The sequence below is a fragment of the Ceratotherium simum genome, chromosome 8 (genome assembly GCF_057802395.1).
Source record: "Ceratotherium simum simum isolate JZ-2026a chromosome 8, ASM5780239v1, whole genome shotgun sequence".
Lineage (NCBI taxonomy): Eukaryota > Metazoa > Chordata > Mammalia > Perissodactyla > Rhinocerotidae > Ceratotherium > Ceratotherium simum.
The window spans coordinates 10,691,389-10,710,402 of record NC_141907.1 but is presented as its reverse complement, the minus strand read 5'-3'; the positions used below and the strand labels follow the sequence as shown (position 1 = coordinate 10,710,402).

General features: G+C 38.1%; 1 long non-coding RNA gene across 2 annotated transcripts in view; it reads right to left on the bottom strand.

Moving 5' to 3' along the window:
• LOC147916388 (uncharacterized) overlaps nucleotides 1–17,541 on the bottom strand; it is a 321,234-nt gene extending 303,693 nt beyond the window's left edge. For both annotated transcript variants that reach the window (XR_015552863.1, XR_015552865.1), the window contains exons 1-2: nucleotides 17,168–17,541; nucleotides 12,994–13,043 (exon numbers count right to left, since the gene is read on the bottom strand). This is a non-coding gene — a long non-coding RNA (uncharacterized LOC147916388). The remainder of the gene's footprint in view (nucleotides 1–12,993; nucleotides 13,044–17,167) is intronic.
• Nucleotides 17,542–19,014: the final 1,473 nt, after the last annotated feature.

Sequence of the window (19,014 nt, the reverse complement as noted above, 5' to 3'; positions counted from 1 at the left end):
TTAAGGATGATTAAGGCAACCAGGACCAGAGGGGCCCAGATCACAGAGAAAAGGGCACAACAGAAAAGTAAGCCCAAAATTACTCACACAATTTCCCTCAAATTACTCCCTGATTCCTAACTGTGCATTCATGGAGTTAGATAATGAAAAAATCAAGCAAAAAGCAGCTGCCAACAGGTTAAAAATCTAAACAGAGATTTAGGCAGTCTAATGGTGGTAGGGAGAGATAAATTGGAGATCAGAGTCTATCATGGAAGGAAGGCCCTGGTGGAAAACCCAGGCTTTCAGTTGAGAACATTTTAAGGCTATGTCCAAGAAGTAAGGAAATACACAGAAATGTAAGTCCTAATAAAGCAGAAACCCAGGCTTAATGGGATCAATTCCCATCCTGTATATAAATGGCTGAGGAAATGTAAATCGTCTCTCTAGGAAAATAATGTCATCCATAGCCTCTAAAATTTTCCATACACAATGTTGGGCATTTAATTAAAAATTACAAGTCATGCCAAGACAAAGTAATAAATGATCAAAAACCAAAAGAAAAAATAGACAATAGAAATTTATCCAACAGTGATTACACAATTGGATTTTCAGACAAACTTTAAAGAAATTATGATTAATGAATTCAATAAAATATAGAATAAAATGGAGAGTTTTACCATATATAACTTCACGTATTAAAAAATGGCCAAGTAGAAATTGTAAAATTGAAAAATATAATAACTGAAATTAAAATACAAAGGTAGATTAAAGAAAACAAAGTCATATTAAAGAAAACAAAGGAGAGAATTAGTGAACTGAAACAGATCAGTAAAAAATGTCCATATTGATGCACAGAGTGGAAAAATGTATATAGAGAAAGAAGTGAAAAAGATGTATGGAACGTGAAGAAAATGTCTAACGTGTGTAAGAAGAAGAGAAGAAAAAGAGAGAAGAAGAGACAGAATGATAAAAAAAAAATTTAAAGACAGACTGACTGAGAATTTTCCAAAACTGGTGAAAGACAATAAGCCACAGATTCAAGAATATCTCAGAACCCAAACAACGTGAATACAAAAAAAAAATCATAAAGGGAACATCATAGAGAAACTGTTGAAAAACATAGACAAAGTCAAAATCTTAACATCAGAGAGAGAAAAAAAATCTCTTTTCACTTCTTAGCAGGAACTGTGGAAGCCAAAGATAATATATGAATTTTAAAGTGTTGAACAAAAATAACTTACCAATCCAGAATGCTTTGTTCAGTAAGATAAAAATATCTTTCAAAATGAAGGCCAAATACATTTTCAGAAAAGTAAAAATGGAAAGAATTTGTGACCAGCAGGCCTGTAAGAAAGGAAATACTAAAGGGAATTCTTCAGACAGAAGGAAAGTAATCCCAGATAGAAGCATATTAATACAAAAAGAAATTAAATACAACAGAAAAGGAAAATATGTGGAAAGCTAAATAAATATTGATTATGTAAAACTAATAAAATATTTGGATGTTTAAAATATACAGAAAATCAAAATACGTAATAATAATAGCACATGAGTTGGTAGAGAGGTAAAATGAATTAAAATATTCTCAAGTCCTTGTATTATCTGCAAAATGGTAAATGTACTAATGTGTATTAGATTTTAATAAGTCAAGGATACGTGTTGTAATCTCTAGGGTAACCACAAAAAAGAATAATAAAATTATACTGTGTATTATATTTTTTATCATATACATATGAAATAAACTGATAGAGGAGGATACAATTTATAAAAGATACTTAAACAATCCTAAAGGAAGCAAGACAGGAAAGAAAAAGAAATAGAACAAATGAATAAGAACAGTAGAATAAGCAACTAATATGAAGGCAAATTTAACATAAATATACCAGCAACTTCAATTAAATGTAAATAGACTAAATATTTCCATGAAAAACAAAGATTGAAACACTGGGATAGTCAAGAAACACATCTTATATACAGGTACACAAATGATTGAAAAATCAAAAAATAGAGAAATATATGCCAGGCAAAATACAATTGAAGGAAAACTAATGATCTACATTAACTTTGTATATAGCTTTAAGGTAAGAAGTGTTACTAGAAATACAGGGACTTTTATAATGATAAAAGGATATATCTAAAAGAAGATATAAAAATTCTAAATTTCTGAACATTTAAAAACATAACATCAATATATTTATGCCAAAAACTGACAAAAAGAAAAATCTATAAATTTAGTTAGAGATTTTGACATAGCTTTCTCAGTAACTGGTAGAATAAATAGACAAAAAAAAATCAGTAAGGATATCAAAGATTTGAATATCATGATTAACCAATTTAACTGAATGATCGTATATAGAGTGCTGTGCTCAAAAAGTGCAAAATTCACATTTTTTTCAAATATTCACAGAACTGATCATATACTGATTTATAAAACACATCTCAGCAAATTTCAAATAATAATCATCACACAATATCTTCTGTGACATCAATGGTATTAAGCTAGACATTAACAACAAAAACAAAAATAGAAAAATCCCCAAATGTTTGGGAACTAAGCAATAAAGCAATATATTTGTAAACAACACAAGGGCAAAAAAAAAGCATAATGGAAATGAGAAAATATTTTTAAATGAGTTAGAATAAAACTATGGTAGTAAAGTTTGTGAGAGGCAGATAAATCAGCGTTTAGAGAAAAATGTATAGTCTTAAATGCATATATGTTCTTAAAAAGAATAAAAGCTAAAGACTCATGATCACAGCATTTACCTGAATTAGCATAAAAAACAACAGTAAATGAAACTCAAAAAAATACAAGACAGAAAATCATAGATATAAAAGAAAAAATCAGTAAAATAAAAACAAAAATACAATGTAACAAAATCAGCAAAGTACAATTTAGTTACTTTAAAAAGTTAATACAACTTATAAACTCCTAGCAATTCTAAGAAAAAGTAAAAATGAAAGGGCATAAACTACCAGTGTCAGGATAAAAAAGAGGACATCATCACAGTTTGTGCAGTCATTAAAGAGACAGTAAGAAGATAATATCAACGACTCTTGTCAATATGCCTAAAAGCTTAGAATAAATAGACAAATTTCTTAAAAATACAGTTTACTAAAACTGACATAGAATAAATAAAAGATCTTTATATTCCTGCATCTATTAAAGAAATCTAATCCATAAGTAGATGTCTTTCCACAAAGAAAACTTCAATTTGAAGACGTACCAGGATAAATTTAACCAGGATAGCTTGAATGGGGAATTCCCAGGATAGCTTAACCAGAGAATTCTTTCAAATATTAAAATAAGAAATCATGTCAAACTTACAGCAATTCTTCCCAGAAATAGAAAAAGAGTGATATCTCTTATTATTACTTTGGCATAACCTCAATCCCAAAATCTGTCAGTGAAATTACAAACAAAATATTAAAGACCATTCCCTCTAATGAACACACCTGCAAAAGTCCATAGCAAAGTAATAGCAAATTAAATGCAGTGACGTATAAAAAAGGTAATGTATTATAATAAAGTAGGGCCTATTCCAGCAATGCAGAAGTGGTTTAACATTTTTAAAAATTAATCAATGTAATTCACCACATTAACAGAACGAATGAGAACCCCATATGAACATCTAAATTAGTGCAGAGGAAGCATCTGATAAAATTCACTGTGCATTTATGTTTAAAAAAAAAAGTACTCTAGAAAATAAAAATAGAAGGGAAATTCCCTAATCTGATAGAGTATCTGGTAAAAAACAAACAACAACAAAAATACACCCTACGGTAAGCATGATATAAGCATGATATTAATGATGGAATATTGTATTGGAAGTTTTCCCCCTAAGACTGAGAATGAAACAAGAATGTTTGCTGACAAAGATTCTGTCTTTGACCAAACTTTAGTCAAGCTCCCCTGAGCCCTCTGCCCAACTACACCAAATCTTGGGCTTCTATCTCCATCCTTGTAGAGTATAGTTTTAGCAAGAGTCCTGCCTGCTAAGTCATTTTAGAGAGAATCCCCCATCCTCAAAATCTGATCACCCTCAATACTGACCAAATCTCTCATCCTCCACTAGCTTCCAGGTAATATCCAATCACTCTGGCCTCCCTTCAACAAGAATCCTGGTAGGTCAGTTTAGTAAAGAATTACCTACCTTCTTAGTAATTTTTCATCCACCAACCTTCCTACTCTGCTCCTTGGCTATAAATCCCCACTTTCCTTTGTTGTTTTTTGAGTTGAGCCCAATCTCTCTCCCCAACTGCAAAACCCCATTGTAGTAGTCCCTATACCTATTGTGAAAGTCCTGAATAAAGTCTTCGTTACTATTTTAACAACAGTCATGAATAGTTTTTCCATTAATTCTGCTATCACCTCTTCTATTCATCATTACTGTAGAGGATTTAACCAGTGCAATAAGACGTAAAAGGAAAAAATTAAAATTAAATAAAAAGAAGAAATAAAAGTTTTATTATTCACAAAAATATGATAATATAAATAGAAAATGCAAAAGAACTACAAAAAATTATAAAAATAAATAAGTGAATTTTGCAAGATTTCTGATTACAAAGTCAATATTTAAAAATTAATTGTATTTCTATAGCCCAGCAACAAACAATTAGAAATGAAATTTACAGAAATACAACTAACAATATCTACCATTAAAATACATCAATACCTAGGAATAAATCTAATTTTTAAAGTGGGAAAGACCTCTACAGAGAATAACTCAAACATTACTAAAAGAAAATTAAAGAATTAAATAAATGTAGGGTTATGCTATATTCATGGATTAGAGGACTCAATATTCTGAAGATATCAATTCTCCCCAAATTGATTTATAGATTCAATTCTAACAAAAATTTCACAGAAATTGATGAGATGATTCTAAATGAATATGTAAATGAAAAAGGTTAAGAATAGTGGATACGATCCTAAAGAAGACCAAAGCTGAATGACTTACATAATCAGATACCAACTCTTATAAAACTACAATTCTAAGTGTGGTAGTGGTGATAGGATAGATAATAGACTAAAAGAATAGAATAGAGACTCCAGAAACAGACCCATCCATATACAGACTTCTGATTTATCACAAAGTTTGCCCACGAAACACAGTGGAAGAAGCATGGTTTTTCCATAAATGATGCTAAATCAATTAACCTTACCCCTTTCCTCACACCATACACAAAAATTGATATCAGCTGCATCATAGATCTATGTTAGGTGAAACCATAACACTTATAGAAGATAATATAAGACAATAGCTTCATTGGGGTAGGCAAAAATATCCTAAAGAGAACACACAAAACACTAACCATAAAAGAAAATACAGACAAATTGAACTTCATTAAAAGATGCCTTAAAGTGTGAAAAGACACAGAGTGAGAGAAGATATTTGCAATACATGCAGCCAACAATGTACTTACATTCAAAATATATAAAGAATTCCTACAAATCTTTAAGAAAAAGAAAAACAAAATAAAATATAGGCAAAAGCCTTGTACAGGTACTTATCAAAAGGAGCTAACCAAGTGGATAATAAACATATAAAACATGTTCAGCATCTTTAATCATAGGGAAAAAGCAAAGTAAAGCCACAATGAATTACCACTAGATAGCCACAAAAATTGGCTGAAATTTAAATTAAAAAAAAAATTACCATACTAAGTGTTGGCAAAGATGTAGAACACCTGGAACCCTCATACACTGCTCGTGGAAACACAAATTCTTACAATCGCTTTAGAAAAACTCTTGGAGATAGCAACTAATGCTGACTGTGCTCATGACATGTCACTGTAATCCCACTCCTAGGTGTGTGCCCCAGAAAAATGTATATATACATGTTCATCAAAAGACATGTATGTATAAAGGCATTATTCATAGTAGACCAAAACTTCAAGCAATCTAAAAGTCCATCAAAAATAGAATGAATAAACACATTATGGTACAGTCATACAATAGAATGCTAAGCAGCAATACAAATGAGCTAACTACTACTCCATGCAATAATGGAAGAATTCCACAGTCATAACAAGCAAAGGAATCCAGACACAAAAAAGTTAATGCTAAATGATTCAACTTATATTAATCTCAAGAAAAGGCAAAACTTATCTATGGTGATAGAATTCAGAAGAGTGGCTACATTCAGGGATGCTGGGTAAACTGACTGGGAGGGGTAAGAGGAAGAATTCAGGGGTAGTGGTTATATTCTATATCTTAATTTAAGTGGTGGTTACATGGGTATATTCACTTGGAAAAATCATAAAGATCTACATTAAAAATCTGTACACTTTACAGTATACTTTAACTTAAAAATATTTTAAAATTTAGATCTACATACATAGACATAGAAAGATGTTCAAGCTATAATATTAAATGAAAACAATAAATTGTAGAACAGTCCCTATAGTATGTCTGTGTTGGAAACGTAAACTTATAATGTGTGCGGATCCAGAAGAATACACTAGCTATAGTGAAGGCTGTGTGTGATAATGAGACTTTTCCTTCAAGTCTACATTCTTTATTATTTTAGGTTTGTTTGTTTTTTTCCACAGCAAGTATAATTACTTTATTGATTGGGATTTTTTTTTTTTAAATAAAGCTTCTGAAAAGCTATTAGGAAAGTGAGGGCTTGAAGTGAACTGTAATTGAAATAAAGACATGGCATCGAGAGACATTGGGTATAAAAAATAATTTGAATTTGATCCTTTTACCCTGAAGAATACCTGAGCACAGAAGTGAGAGAGAAGTCTAGATTATGCAATGTTTCAAGCAGGGGACATAAACGTGGTATCAGAATTACATATTTTAACCCAATGGCAAAAATTAAAGGGTATGTTCAGGTCTTGCATCACCCTTCTTCTCTGCCCTGCCTCCAACACTTTTTATATGCTATATTTTATCCAACTTTATTTCCCTCCAAAGTCTTCTGTATTTCCCCCCTCAGGAGTAGAATGTATTCTGCCATATTACTTTCAATTACCATTTAATAATTTATGAAATTACTCAGCATCATACCTGCAGTATTTCAGTCAGGCCCCATTACATTATAATGAGGTTTGATTTAACATGGTCATTATAAATGCTGCTAAAGGTTAATAGGGAAAAAAGTTTCATTCCAATGCATTTGATTTCAATCATTTAGGAATAAAATAAGCATCTGTCACTAAGCATAGGACTTCCATTTCCTGTAAGCATCAGGGTATGATTACTCATCTCACAAAAGTTTAGCCGAATATAAAGGACTACCATCTGGCAGAAACCCAACCCGTGGGAGGTGCAGGGGAGAGCAGAATTTTCCAAGGATTGTGCCATAGACTTTGGGGTCAGAACAATTCTTTACTGGGCAGAAATGTCTTCCACAGGGCAGAATATTCAGCATTCCTGACCTTTGCCCACTAAATGCCTATCCATCTCAGTTATCACTACAGCCAAAAATAGCCCCACAAGCTTAGCCCCATGGTGTAGTGGTTAAGCCCAGCCCACTCCACTTTGGCAGCCTGGGTTTGTGGGTTTGGATCCCAGGCACAGACCTACACCACTCATCAAGGCATGATATGGTCGCAACCCACATACAAAATAGAGGAAGACTGGCACAGATGTTACCTCAGGGCTAATCTTTATCAAGCAAAAAAGGAAGAAAATTGGCAACAGATATTAGCTCAGAGCGAATGTTTCTCACCAAAAAAAAAAGCCCTGCAAATTTCCAAATGCCCTCTGGGGGTCAGCACTTCTCGCAGTTTAGTACCACTGGTTTTAAAGGTTGAGCATTAGTTTGCAAGTCTAGAAAGTCTAGTTTTGGAAGTCTAATTTATGCTAAACAGTTTTTTCATGTATTAAGGGAAAAAAGTAACTCTTTATGATCCCAACCATCCTCTAAGAAGGGTTTTGTGAGCCCCTGCAATGACCTGAAGAGCCAGTTCACACCAGCTCTCAAGAGCTGTTCGTGGGCATCTCTTCCCAACTTTATGTTCAGAGACCTCACGTGGGTACTTTGAAATCAGCCATGGTGGGGATTTTTGGAGAGCTAGTTGTTAAACATTCATCAGTACACCATTGTTCTTAATGGATGTAACTAAATAAGATTTGGATAAGAACTAGGGAGACATGAATTGTTATGCATTATGCAGAGACAAGAATTTGCAGTTCCTAGAGACAAGTTACTTCAGAACATGGATAGAGAAAAGGAACAAAGAGCAGAAAGTTGCATTCTCACTCTGTTGTAACCATCAATCTTCAGCAAATTCTTCTCAAATTAAAAAATGCTTGAGGCAAGGGAGCAACCAGTGAAGATGCTGAGTTTTGCCTGAATGTCGGTCTGTTTATTCATTCAACAAATCTTTCTTGAGCACCTATCAAGTGCCAAGCACTCCTCTAGGCACTAAGTTGATATAGAACACACATAATTGCAGAAACATAAGACAGGGGAGATCCACTGGAAAGTGAATTCCAGAGAATATATAGAAATTTTATGGAGGATTTTGAACATTTCCTTGGAATTAGTGAAGCTCCAAGCAGATCATACCTGGGTATAAAAGGAGTAAGGAACTGAATTTCATATGGAAAATGGGAATTTAACAGAGGCTTAGTTGGGGTGAACCATTCAATTTCCTGGCATCCAAGACTGAATTGCTTCCCCTCCCCCAACCCTGAAAGTAACATCCTTCACCAACCCCTGAACCCTTACGCCTGGGAGATGCTGACCTCAAGAGAACATCAGATGGTGACAATTCTGGAGGCCATGCAACATGAAGATACTGATCTTAAAGAAACTCAGGGCGAGCATGAAATATGTCCTCAAATGTCTGAGGGCCGTCAGGCTAAAGAGAAATTAGATGTTTCCTCACTAGCGCTAAGGGCAGGACTAATAATAATGGGCGGAAATAACAGGGTGGCAGATTCAATCTAAAAGAGAAAAAACTTTCTAGCAATCACAGCTGACTGACATTGGAGGGACTATATCTTAGTCATACTCCACCATGTCAAGAGGATAAAGTCCAAGTTCTTTTATGGCTCCTAGCGTTTCTCGTGACCTGTCTGGTTCCTGCCTGCTGTGCCAGCTCCAACATCTTCCATTGCTGCCTTGTATTTAATGTTCAATGAAGACCAAACTGCTTGTAGTTTTGGCACATGTCATGTATATTCTCTCAGTTCCTGGCTTTGGCTTGAAATGTCCTGTCCCCTAGTCTTCATTTGGCTATATGCCGCTTATGCCTTTAGACTTAGCCCATGCATCTCTGACTGGGTAAGCCCCTCTTGTCTACTTCCATAACATTTGATATACATCTCCATCATTAACCTTCTGCATGCATAGAAATAAAATAAACTTCTGTGAATGTATCTGTTACTGCAGTAGTTGAAAATAGCTAAATGGATTTTCAACTGATTTGGGCTCTTCATGGATGGTCTATATTAAAATGTATACTATTCAGCAAATATAAAATTCACCTAGGTGGGCTTGGTGCCAGTCCCGGAGAGACAGTCATCTTCCAGAGCAACTGAAGCTGAAGTGCAAGGAAAGACAAACAGAGCTGCCAACTGAGGCAGGCATGCCATATGTGTGGCATGTGAATCCATGACTTAAGAAAAGCAATGATGGCTTCAAATGTGAATCTCAAATCAAAATTCAAAAGGACAGACACTCCAAATTGCAATTGTGATTTGAAATTGGGCTACTTTTCACAAGTGTAACTTTTACCCATAGTTGAGAAATATTCTTGATCAGCACTCAGTCAGCCAGTCCTGTTTAACATGTATGACTACTTCCTTTTCTCTCCTAAGTGAGTCGATTGGTCAAAGTCAGAGACCTTGTATGTTGTGTTCACCATTACATTTCTCCTTCTTGACTGGAGAGGAAGAAATGAAAGTAACTGCCTGTGATTTATTTCTGTCTCAGTTATCAGACAACACCCTATGAAAAGAAAAAGAGGAAGATAAACCATCTAATCTCCTATAAACATGCTGATAACTGGACCTCCTGGCAAATGAAGACATGATATTCCCTAAAAGAGGGTAATTTTTTATGGAATGTTCTTAGCAGGATGTCCCTGGTTTAGAATCACTTGTGGTAAACAAACCTAGAATCTATGGATTTATGAGGCGTGATTTCACAGAACACATCAAGTAAGTTATACAACTATCTGGGGTATAAAATGGAGATGTTTCTTAACCCAAACACTCTCCTCCAGGTGCAGTAACTGCAAACCTCACTTAGATGCTTCACCTATTATGCTGAGCCAGAGATTCTGTATCTGATGCAAGAAAGAAAGACCTGGGGAGCCATACAGAATGTCCCAGACCTCTCGCTGCTCTACCTGTGCCACTTGGTTGCTTGTGTCCCTGAAATTATTAGTAATCTTGGTACTGGGTAAGATTTCTGATTCTTGTAAGTCTGATTTGACAATCCAATCCTTTGTGTTAGCTTACTAGCATAGTACCTGCCTCCATAAATACTGAATACCCAGATAGAAGGTCCCTTCTTGTGAGTAAGTTAGTTTCCATTGCTGGAACTATTACAACTAAAGCTGGAAGACAATCTTTCAAAGATACTATCTAGTGGGGTTCTATGTTTGGTGACAGCTTGTACTAGATTAAACTTTAAAGGCCTCCAATGTTAATATTCAATGACATAATGATCCATCTCATGCACTCAAGTCTCACTTTAGACCTCAGTTAAATGATAAGCAACCAGCAATAACGTAAAGCTCCACTTATATGGCTCCTGCTACTGCAGAGTGACTTGAGAGACAGAGCCAAGAATTATTGACTCTTATCAAAGCCATTAAAAAAAATCTTGAGATAATTTTGATAAACTGATTTTATGATCCTCATAATAACCTTGTAAGATTATAAGGAGGAAAAGATACTCTTCTCTCTTATTAGGAAATACACTCAGAGAGGAAAAATGACTTTCAAACTCACACAGCTAATATTTATCAGAGGTGGGCCTCAAATCCAAGTCTTTGGCCTCCAGAGCCAATGTTCTTTTTCCAATGTTCTTTTCCTTTATGTTACACGTTAATGCCTATCTCATTCTTGCCAACTGTAGACAAAGAAGTAGCAATTAACCTCTCTGAATCTCAATTCTCTCTTCTGCAAAATGGCAATAATAGTGAGCCTACCTCACATACAATATTGTGAATGTTTCATGATAGCAAATGTGTTTAGTACCGTGATAAAATTCGGAGTACCGATGGATTATCATAATAATAATTCTATATGTTTGTACCAAATTTTGTAATATATCCCCTTCACATTCATTATCACATCTTATTTATCCCAACCATCTTTCAAGATGGATAGGGTAGATATTTTCTTTTTCTTTACGAGAAGGAAACCATGATTTGAGAGGTTAAATGAACTGGCTAAAGGTGAGGAACTGAGTGTAGAACTCCTTGCTGTCTGATTCTAAAACCCCACTCTAGATGCTACAGAGATTTTATAAAACAATAAGGAATTTCACTCCCTCTCCCCTTGACAAATTTACAGCCTTATGAACATGTAGGGCTATTTAATGTGTGATGTATGTTATCTGGAAAATTTAACCCATCTTGAAAATAAGATATGTGACTGTGGTTTTCAAACAGTATTTAGAGATTAAAGGCAAAGGGAGTTTCATTATCCATTCAACATATGCAGGCATCACTCTTCAGTCAGAAAACGAATAGAACTACGGCCACCACTGAACTCCAAGCATGTAACAGAGATACAGATCTAGGCACATTGTAAATGTTCTCTAAATCTTTGGAATAATTAACTTTTTGGCTGGACTATAAATAGAGAGGTAATGAATTGAACTTGAATTTTGCCCAAATCCATGCATTGGTAGCTGGTGTTTTCCCCCAAGGAATTCACTTAACCAGAATTTCACTGTCTTCACCAGTAACATAGAGATTAGAGTACCTGTTAGATTTGCTATGAAAAGAATTCCAGCTGTCCACTGAGATCTACTCTTCCTTTCTTCCTAGGTGCAGAACTAAACTGTGTTTCCCAGCCTCCCTTGCAATTCAGCATGGTCATGTGACTGGGTCTGAGCCAAAGGGATGTGAGTGGAAGTGATGTGTGTCATGTCAAGACCTGAGCCATAAAAATTTCCAGACTCCTCTATGTTCTTCTCCTTCCTGTGGCTGGGGACTAATAATGATAATCAGGACAGCCTTGGAAGCCATGTATTGAAGATGGCAGAGCCACTATCCACCAGATTCCCTGAAAGACTGCATGGAGCAGAAATTGTCTCCCCACCACCAACCACCTCTGATGACCTGGAACATCCATCCCTGCTCAACTATTAAGTGAGATGAAAACAGGGCTTCACTGAGTTTGGGCTACTACATTTTTTTTTTTTATAATTTTATTTATTTATTTTTTTCCCCCAAAGCCCCAGTAGATAGTTGTATGTCATAGCTGCACATCCTTCTAGTTGCTGCATGTGGGATGCAGCCTCAGCATGGCCAGAGAAGCGGTGCGTGGGTGCATGCCTGGGATCCGAACCCGGGCTGCCAACAGCAGAGCGCGTGCACTTAACCACTAAGCCACAGGGCCAGCCCTGGGCTACTACATTTTTAGTTTCCATCTTGCAACAATTTAGCCCATATAAACTAATACAAATGATAACATACTCTGCAACTATAAAGGATTATTTTTCTTCAGTATCATCATTCTAAGCTCAGTTTTCTACCAGTTTAATTTTACGACATATGTCAACTTTAAAGTCAAGCTGTTCATTTTAATAATATTTTGTTCACAATAACAAAAATACCTCTGTGCTGTCACTCTATAATTTCTCTTAAACTATAGCTTTTATCAAAGCAATTCTAAATCAACAAAATTCAGTAGTTCCAAACACCAATTATTCCAAGTTTGGAATGATCTGATGCAAGAAACAAACTAGTCACACCCTGGGAGAAAAGATAGTTTATGCAACAGGCTAATAGCCATTTACAGCCAGGTAAACTGAAACCCAGAGAGGTAAGTAATGTGGTGTGATTCAGGAGCACAAGGGAGGCTCTTACCTTTTAGCATGTCTGCCATTTATAGAGCATTGCTGGAGAAAGGAGCACCACTGAAAAAAAGGGGGGAGGGGGTAATTTGGACTGTCAATGAGTATAATAAGGGTTTCTAGTCTCTGCTGCTTGAATCCACCCCAAATATCACTTTCAAATTATTTCTTATAAAGCACCACTTTATTCTGTTCTTCCCAAACTAAAAACTCATAACGACTCCCTATTTTCATTTACCCTGGTTTTCAATACTTCTCTCCATGATCTGGCCCTATTTTGCCCTCAAACTTATTTCCCACCACTCCTTGTCAGTCTCCTACACTCCTGTGCTCTACACTCACCAATTTCTCTGTGCTTTTAATACCTTTGTTAATGCCTGACATTCACACATCTCTGCTCTTCTGCCCACCTAAGGCTTGCTCATTCTTCCAGGCTCAGTCCATTCTACCTATACTATGATGGAAGCTTAAGCTAAAAGCTCCAGCCCATATCAATCTCTTGATTTCTGAAATCCTTGGCCCTCCAGATCAGTACTACACAATGGACATTTCATTCTTCTCTACTTGGTTACATGTTTTCCTTTTGTTGTATATTGTGGATTTGAAATTCTACAGGGCAAAAAAATTTCACACTAACAGACACGCAGTAGAGAATCAAGGTATCAAGGGAGTGGAATTTTAGTCCTAGATCTTCTACTCGCTGAACTTGGAAAAGTTACTTGAAATCCCTGGCCTCAGTTGCTACTTCACTAAAAATGAGTTCTAATGAACTATCCAACTCTAGCATCGAGTAAATGTACTTTGCATCCACATATCACTAATTCAATGAAGACTCATTGAGCCTCTGCTAAATGCCACACATGATTCTAGATGATGAAGATTCAATGATGATTTATTTTCTTCCAGAAAATATTTCACAGTCCAGATGAAGAAATTGGCTTTGAAAAGTAGTGAGTTCTCTATTACTAATGACATGCAAACAGAAGCTAAAGAGGTATTTGTTAGAAATGTTAGAAATGTTGTAGCAAGGGCTCCTATAGCCAGTAAAGGCTTGAATAACAGTCCTGTTAAGGGGCAGCTCATACTATCTGCCCTCTGGATTCCAGACCAATAAGATACAGTCACAGGGGTCAGTTGACAAACAGGAGGCAAATTATTGTTTCATGTATTGATTTAGTCAGCTCACGCCACTATAACAAAATATCATAGACTGGGTGGCTTAAACAACAGACGTTTATTTCTCACAGTTCTTGAGGCTAGAAGTCCAAGATTGAGGTGTTGGAAGATTCAGTTCCTGGTGAGGGCCCTCTTCCTGGCTTTCAGACAGCTACCTTCCCACTGTATCCTTACATGTCAGAGATATAGCAAGCTCTAGTCTCTCTTCCGCTCCTTAAAGGACACTAATCCCGGAGCCCCACCCTCATGACCTCATCTAAGCCTAATTACCTCCCAAAGGTCCCACCTTCAAAAACCATCACATTGGGGGTTAAAGCTTCTACATACGAATTTGGGCAACACAAACATTCAGTCTGTAACACGTATTAATTAATTGATACAAGTTAATTATATGTGTATTAAAGTACTTATTAATTACTTATATAGTAATTAAATATAAATGCAAAAATTAATAGCCATGCTAGCATCAGATATTCCATGGCAGAGTTCTGATAAAATATGGACTAGAAAATGTGGTCAGTCCTAAGGCCACCCACTTCCTACCTAGAAAACACATCTTAAGGGAAGTTGGTGGAGTGGAAGCAGAGTGAGAAGAGAGTCTGGAGAACAGAATCTGAGCAGCTTTTCCCAACCAGCTGCATGACTAAGGCCGGGAGCTCACCTCAGCCACCTAGTCAGAGGCAGAACAGGGATTCAGTAGACACATGTGTGACCTTTCAGCAGAGTGAGCTCCTCCCACTCCCAACCATGGCCCGTGGGAGACACCACCAATTCAGTGAGCCAAGCCTTCTCTCCTGGGAAAAGGGGACGGGGCAACACAAATGTTCCCGTGTTCTTTCTCCCTGTGGTTGCAGGAGATAGGAAGAGAACTCACTTGCAATAGTTCTCTATATCCTTTCAAAAATACAGTATTAAGATTTAATCTACTGTAGCATCTAGCACAGCAGAGAGCCCTCTTGAGCCCTTTAAACCATTGGACCAGCCTCATCCAGAATGCAGCCCCACAAATAAATAGATCTCCATTACCATCTATGGCTCACAGACCTGGCCCAGAGTGACTTACAGAAACCTCCCCTACAGACTACATCCTCACCTGCCTGATTCTGTCATCACAACCCATCCAACAAGTGGTCTTACTCTGCTGGGTTCCATGTTCCTACCTCCAGGCCTAAGGCTTCTTCCTGAATACAGTTCAGAGTTTCCCTCCAGCTCTGCCACCCCCAGCCACTCTGGAAAATGCTCCTCTCCCAGCCCCAGCCCTCCCAGCTTTTACAAATCTCACCCATCACCCTGTCCCATTCCTGTGAGAGGACCTGATGATGTAAACCAGGACATGTAGGAGGAGCTCAGTGAATGTCTGCAGGTCTCATCATTTTGAACAGTTAAGTGCTGAGATGTGTGTCAGTTTTTACTCCCCTCTTATTTTAATTCTCAATGATAATAAAATAATCATTTATCAACTGCTTGCTATGATTGAAGCACATGCTAATGAAATCACATGCATTATGTTCTTTGACTCGCAAAACAACCTATAAGGTAAATGCTTGTATTATCAGCCCCATTTTATAATCATGAAGCCAAGGGTCTGAGAGCTTGGGACCTTCACCAAGCTCCCACAGCTAGTGAGAAGTAGTAGAGCCAGAGTTTACCCCCATGTCTTTCTGACTTTAGACCCTAAGCCTATACTCTGATGGCTAATGATGACTCTGAGCCCTACCTTTGAGGGTCTTCCCCTTTGCTAAGGCAATGATGTAACTTTCTAATGTGGTTTCCATCATACTTGGAGGATTACAGAAAACCTCCCTTTTCATGCCCTGCTATTGATTCTAGGGTTTTGTTCCCCCTGGGGCACTCTTTTTGTCTGTGCACACTGAGTTGGAGTGGCCTGGAAGTGGGAAGACAATTTCTAGCTCCAACAAGTTGGAGGACCCTGAGCATGTCACGTAACCACTATGATTTTTACCATTTCATCTGTAAAATAGGGATAACTCCACCAGCTTTGCCTTTTCCTGCCAGTTTCCAGAATTGTGGTGAAAATCCTGTGAGATGCTGCATATGAGAGCATTATGAAAAAATAAAACAGCCAAAGCAAAATATGATGCCCCCCATGGAGTAGGCGTCAGAATCCCCAGAGGGCTTGGGAAAGCCAGGTAGCTGGAGCCCACCCTTAGATCTTCTGACTCAGTAGTCTGGGGTGAGGCCTGAGAATTAATATTTCTAACAAGTTCCCAGATGATGATGCTGCTGCTGGTTCGAGAACGACTGGGAACTATGGCTCTATGTTAACCCCTACCCTAAACAAAGTGCCCAGGTGTACTCCCAAGGTCATCTCCCTTCTGTGTTAAGGAGGGTGACAGTGTGGCTGGATTTCAGTCCTTTTCAGCCATCCCCAGGGACATCACAAACAAAGAAACAAAAGGGAAGAGTCAGGAAACTTCCTTTCTTTCCCAGAGAAGTAATTTGTCCCCTGTCAGGCTCTTGATGAGCTCATGTGAGGGTGGGGGTGCCAAGCCGAGGATCCCTGGTGAAGGCTGAACACAAAGGTGCAGGGGACCTACGGGTTAAGTTATAGCAGCCACCGAACAGAAAGGGGATGTGAGTCATGGCAGCGATATCTGAGAAACAATATTATGACAGAACGGATCGCAAGGCCATTGATAGCTACCTCTGTGACAGGCCCTCTTATCCTCAGGAACAAAAGTACACGGTGTGCTCAGGTAAACCTCCAGGGAACGCTTTAGCCCAGATCTCCTGACAGGCTAATAGGAGTTTTTCCTTTTCGTGGTGAGGGAGCCATTCTCTCCTGATACCTTTCTGAGTGTGTCTGTGGCTGATAACAGCATAATTTCCCTCGGAAAATGTCCTTTCCTTTTCTCCCTCTTATTCACCATTCTATGCCTCCTAAAGGAGAGAGAGAGAGAACGAAGGGCAATCTTTCACAATGTTCCTTTAGCCATTTCATGCTGATGAGTCCAGAATATGAAGGTCAAGGCCAGGGTACAGCCTCTTACCTGTCCGGTTATGGAGGCGGGTGCCGTGTTCCCTGGTGAAGCAGGTGCCTGGCAGCCTCCTACACCCCACTGTGGGCACCGAGCCGCCGTCATCACATGTGTCAAGCCCTCTCTCCTCTCAGTTATGGGGAGCCAGTGGGGCTGGTGCTGGCTGCCCCTAGGTCACCTTATGGCTGTGGCTGCCCTCAGAATCTCCGCAGAAGAGGGGAAGGGGCGGGGTCACCCACCTGAGCCCTTCTCCTTGACTTCTGCCTTCAAAGTTCAGGGTATTCCACCACTCCTTTGCCTGGAACTGTCTGGGCTCCTCAGATATGCAAGTGACTCATTTTCCATCCATCAGAGATGAGACTTAAATAAATAAAAAGGTACTTCGTGGGGCGGCTGGGCCTAATGATAAGCAATTATAGGAAGCCAAATGAAGGCAGCACTTTGTGCGGGGCCTGTGAAATTGGTTAAGCAAAAAGAATAATGGCCCGTTTCGGTGATTCATCCCTTTGCTCATTTCAGAGGGAGCATTATCTCAGTTAAGTGATGCAATTAATATGAAAATGAGGGAATCATTGTTTAAGGAGATGAGAGGAAAGCAGGGAGGGGGCTGGATGCCACAGTAGGGAAGAATAAGGGCCACGGAGATGGAAATTTGCATAGGTCAGTAGCAAAGTGACGCCTTTAGCACGGATTCAAAGCTTAGCTTGCATTGTAATATGTCTCCATTAAATTCTCATTATGGTGACCTGTGTCCAACACAATTCAATTTTTCAGAATCTTAATGATAAAAAGTTAATTACGTTAAGGTGAAAAACTTTTGTACTGGCCCCTAAATAAAACACAGAAAGGGCACTGTGAGCACCTCAGGACACTGCGGGTAGAGCCAGGTGGTGCTTAAATTACTGTTTATTAACCATAACATCATTTTCAGGTTGATTTTTTTGTGAGCTTTGCAGATCTTTTGTAATGAAGTCAAAAGTGATAAATAAGGTGTTTGCCTCTCCTCTTCACTTTTTTTTCCCTTCTTTGGTTCTCCGATGGTATTTTTCCACTCAGTAGCTTGCAGACCATATTCCAAGGACTAGTCCACACGCTTGGACATAGAAAAGGAAGAGAACAGGGATCCAGGGTGGATCATGTAGCAGAGAGAGCAGAGGCCCTGGAGTCACTAGACTAGAATCTGGTGCAGAGTTGGCACCAGCTCACTCTGTGCCTTGGGCTTGGCATTTCACACTCAAAGAACTCCAAGCAGAGAGCAAGAAAGGAGCATGATCTGGTTTTTACAGCAGAGAATCACATGTAGCTTCTACCACTTACCTGTTCTGTGTCCTTGAGCCAGTTACCCAACCTCTCAGAATTTCAGTGTCCTCTTGGGCAAGAAAAGGATAATGTTACCTTCTTTGCAGGATTTGTCGTGAGGATTTGGAATCAAGTATATACTGTGTTTCATGCTGGGGAGGGGGAGGGGGAGCATTGTTATCATTGTCATCGTCATCATTATGGTGTTAGAACCTACACCTCACACACATCAGGAATGCAATGAGTGTCAGTTTCCCTCCCACAGTGAGCCTCCATTTCTTCCTTTATAAAACCAGAGGATGAATCATGATTTTTAGATCCTGATAAGGTAGAAAAGTAGCAAAGATTGCTGGCTCCCTTCATGCAATCCAACACTGGAAACTCCCAAAGGAGGGAAAGGGAGGTTGACGGATCTCTCAAACTAGCATAAGAACTGTGAGAATGCAAGGAGCAAGAGAAGGTGATTGGGTTCCCTGGTGGTGAGATGAAGGAGTAGGAGAAACAACAACCCAGGGGAGAAGATGTCCAGGGCAGACCATTGCAAGCCAACAGTAATAGGG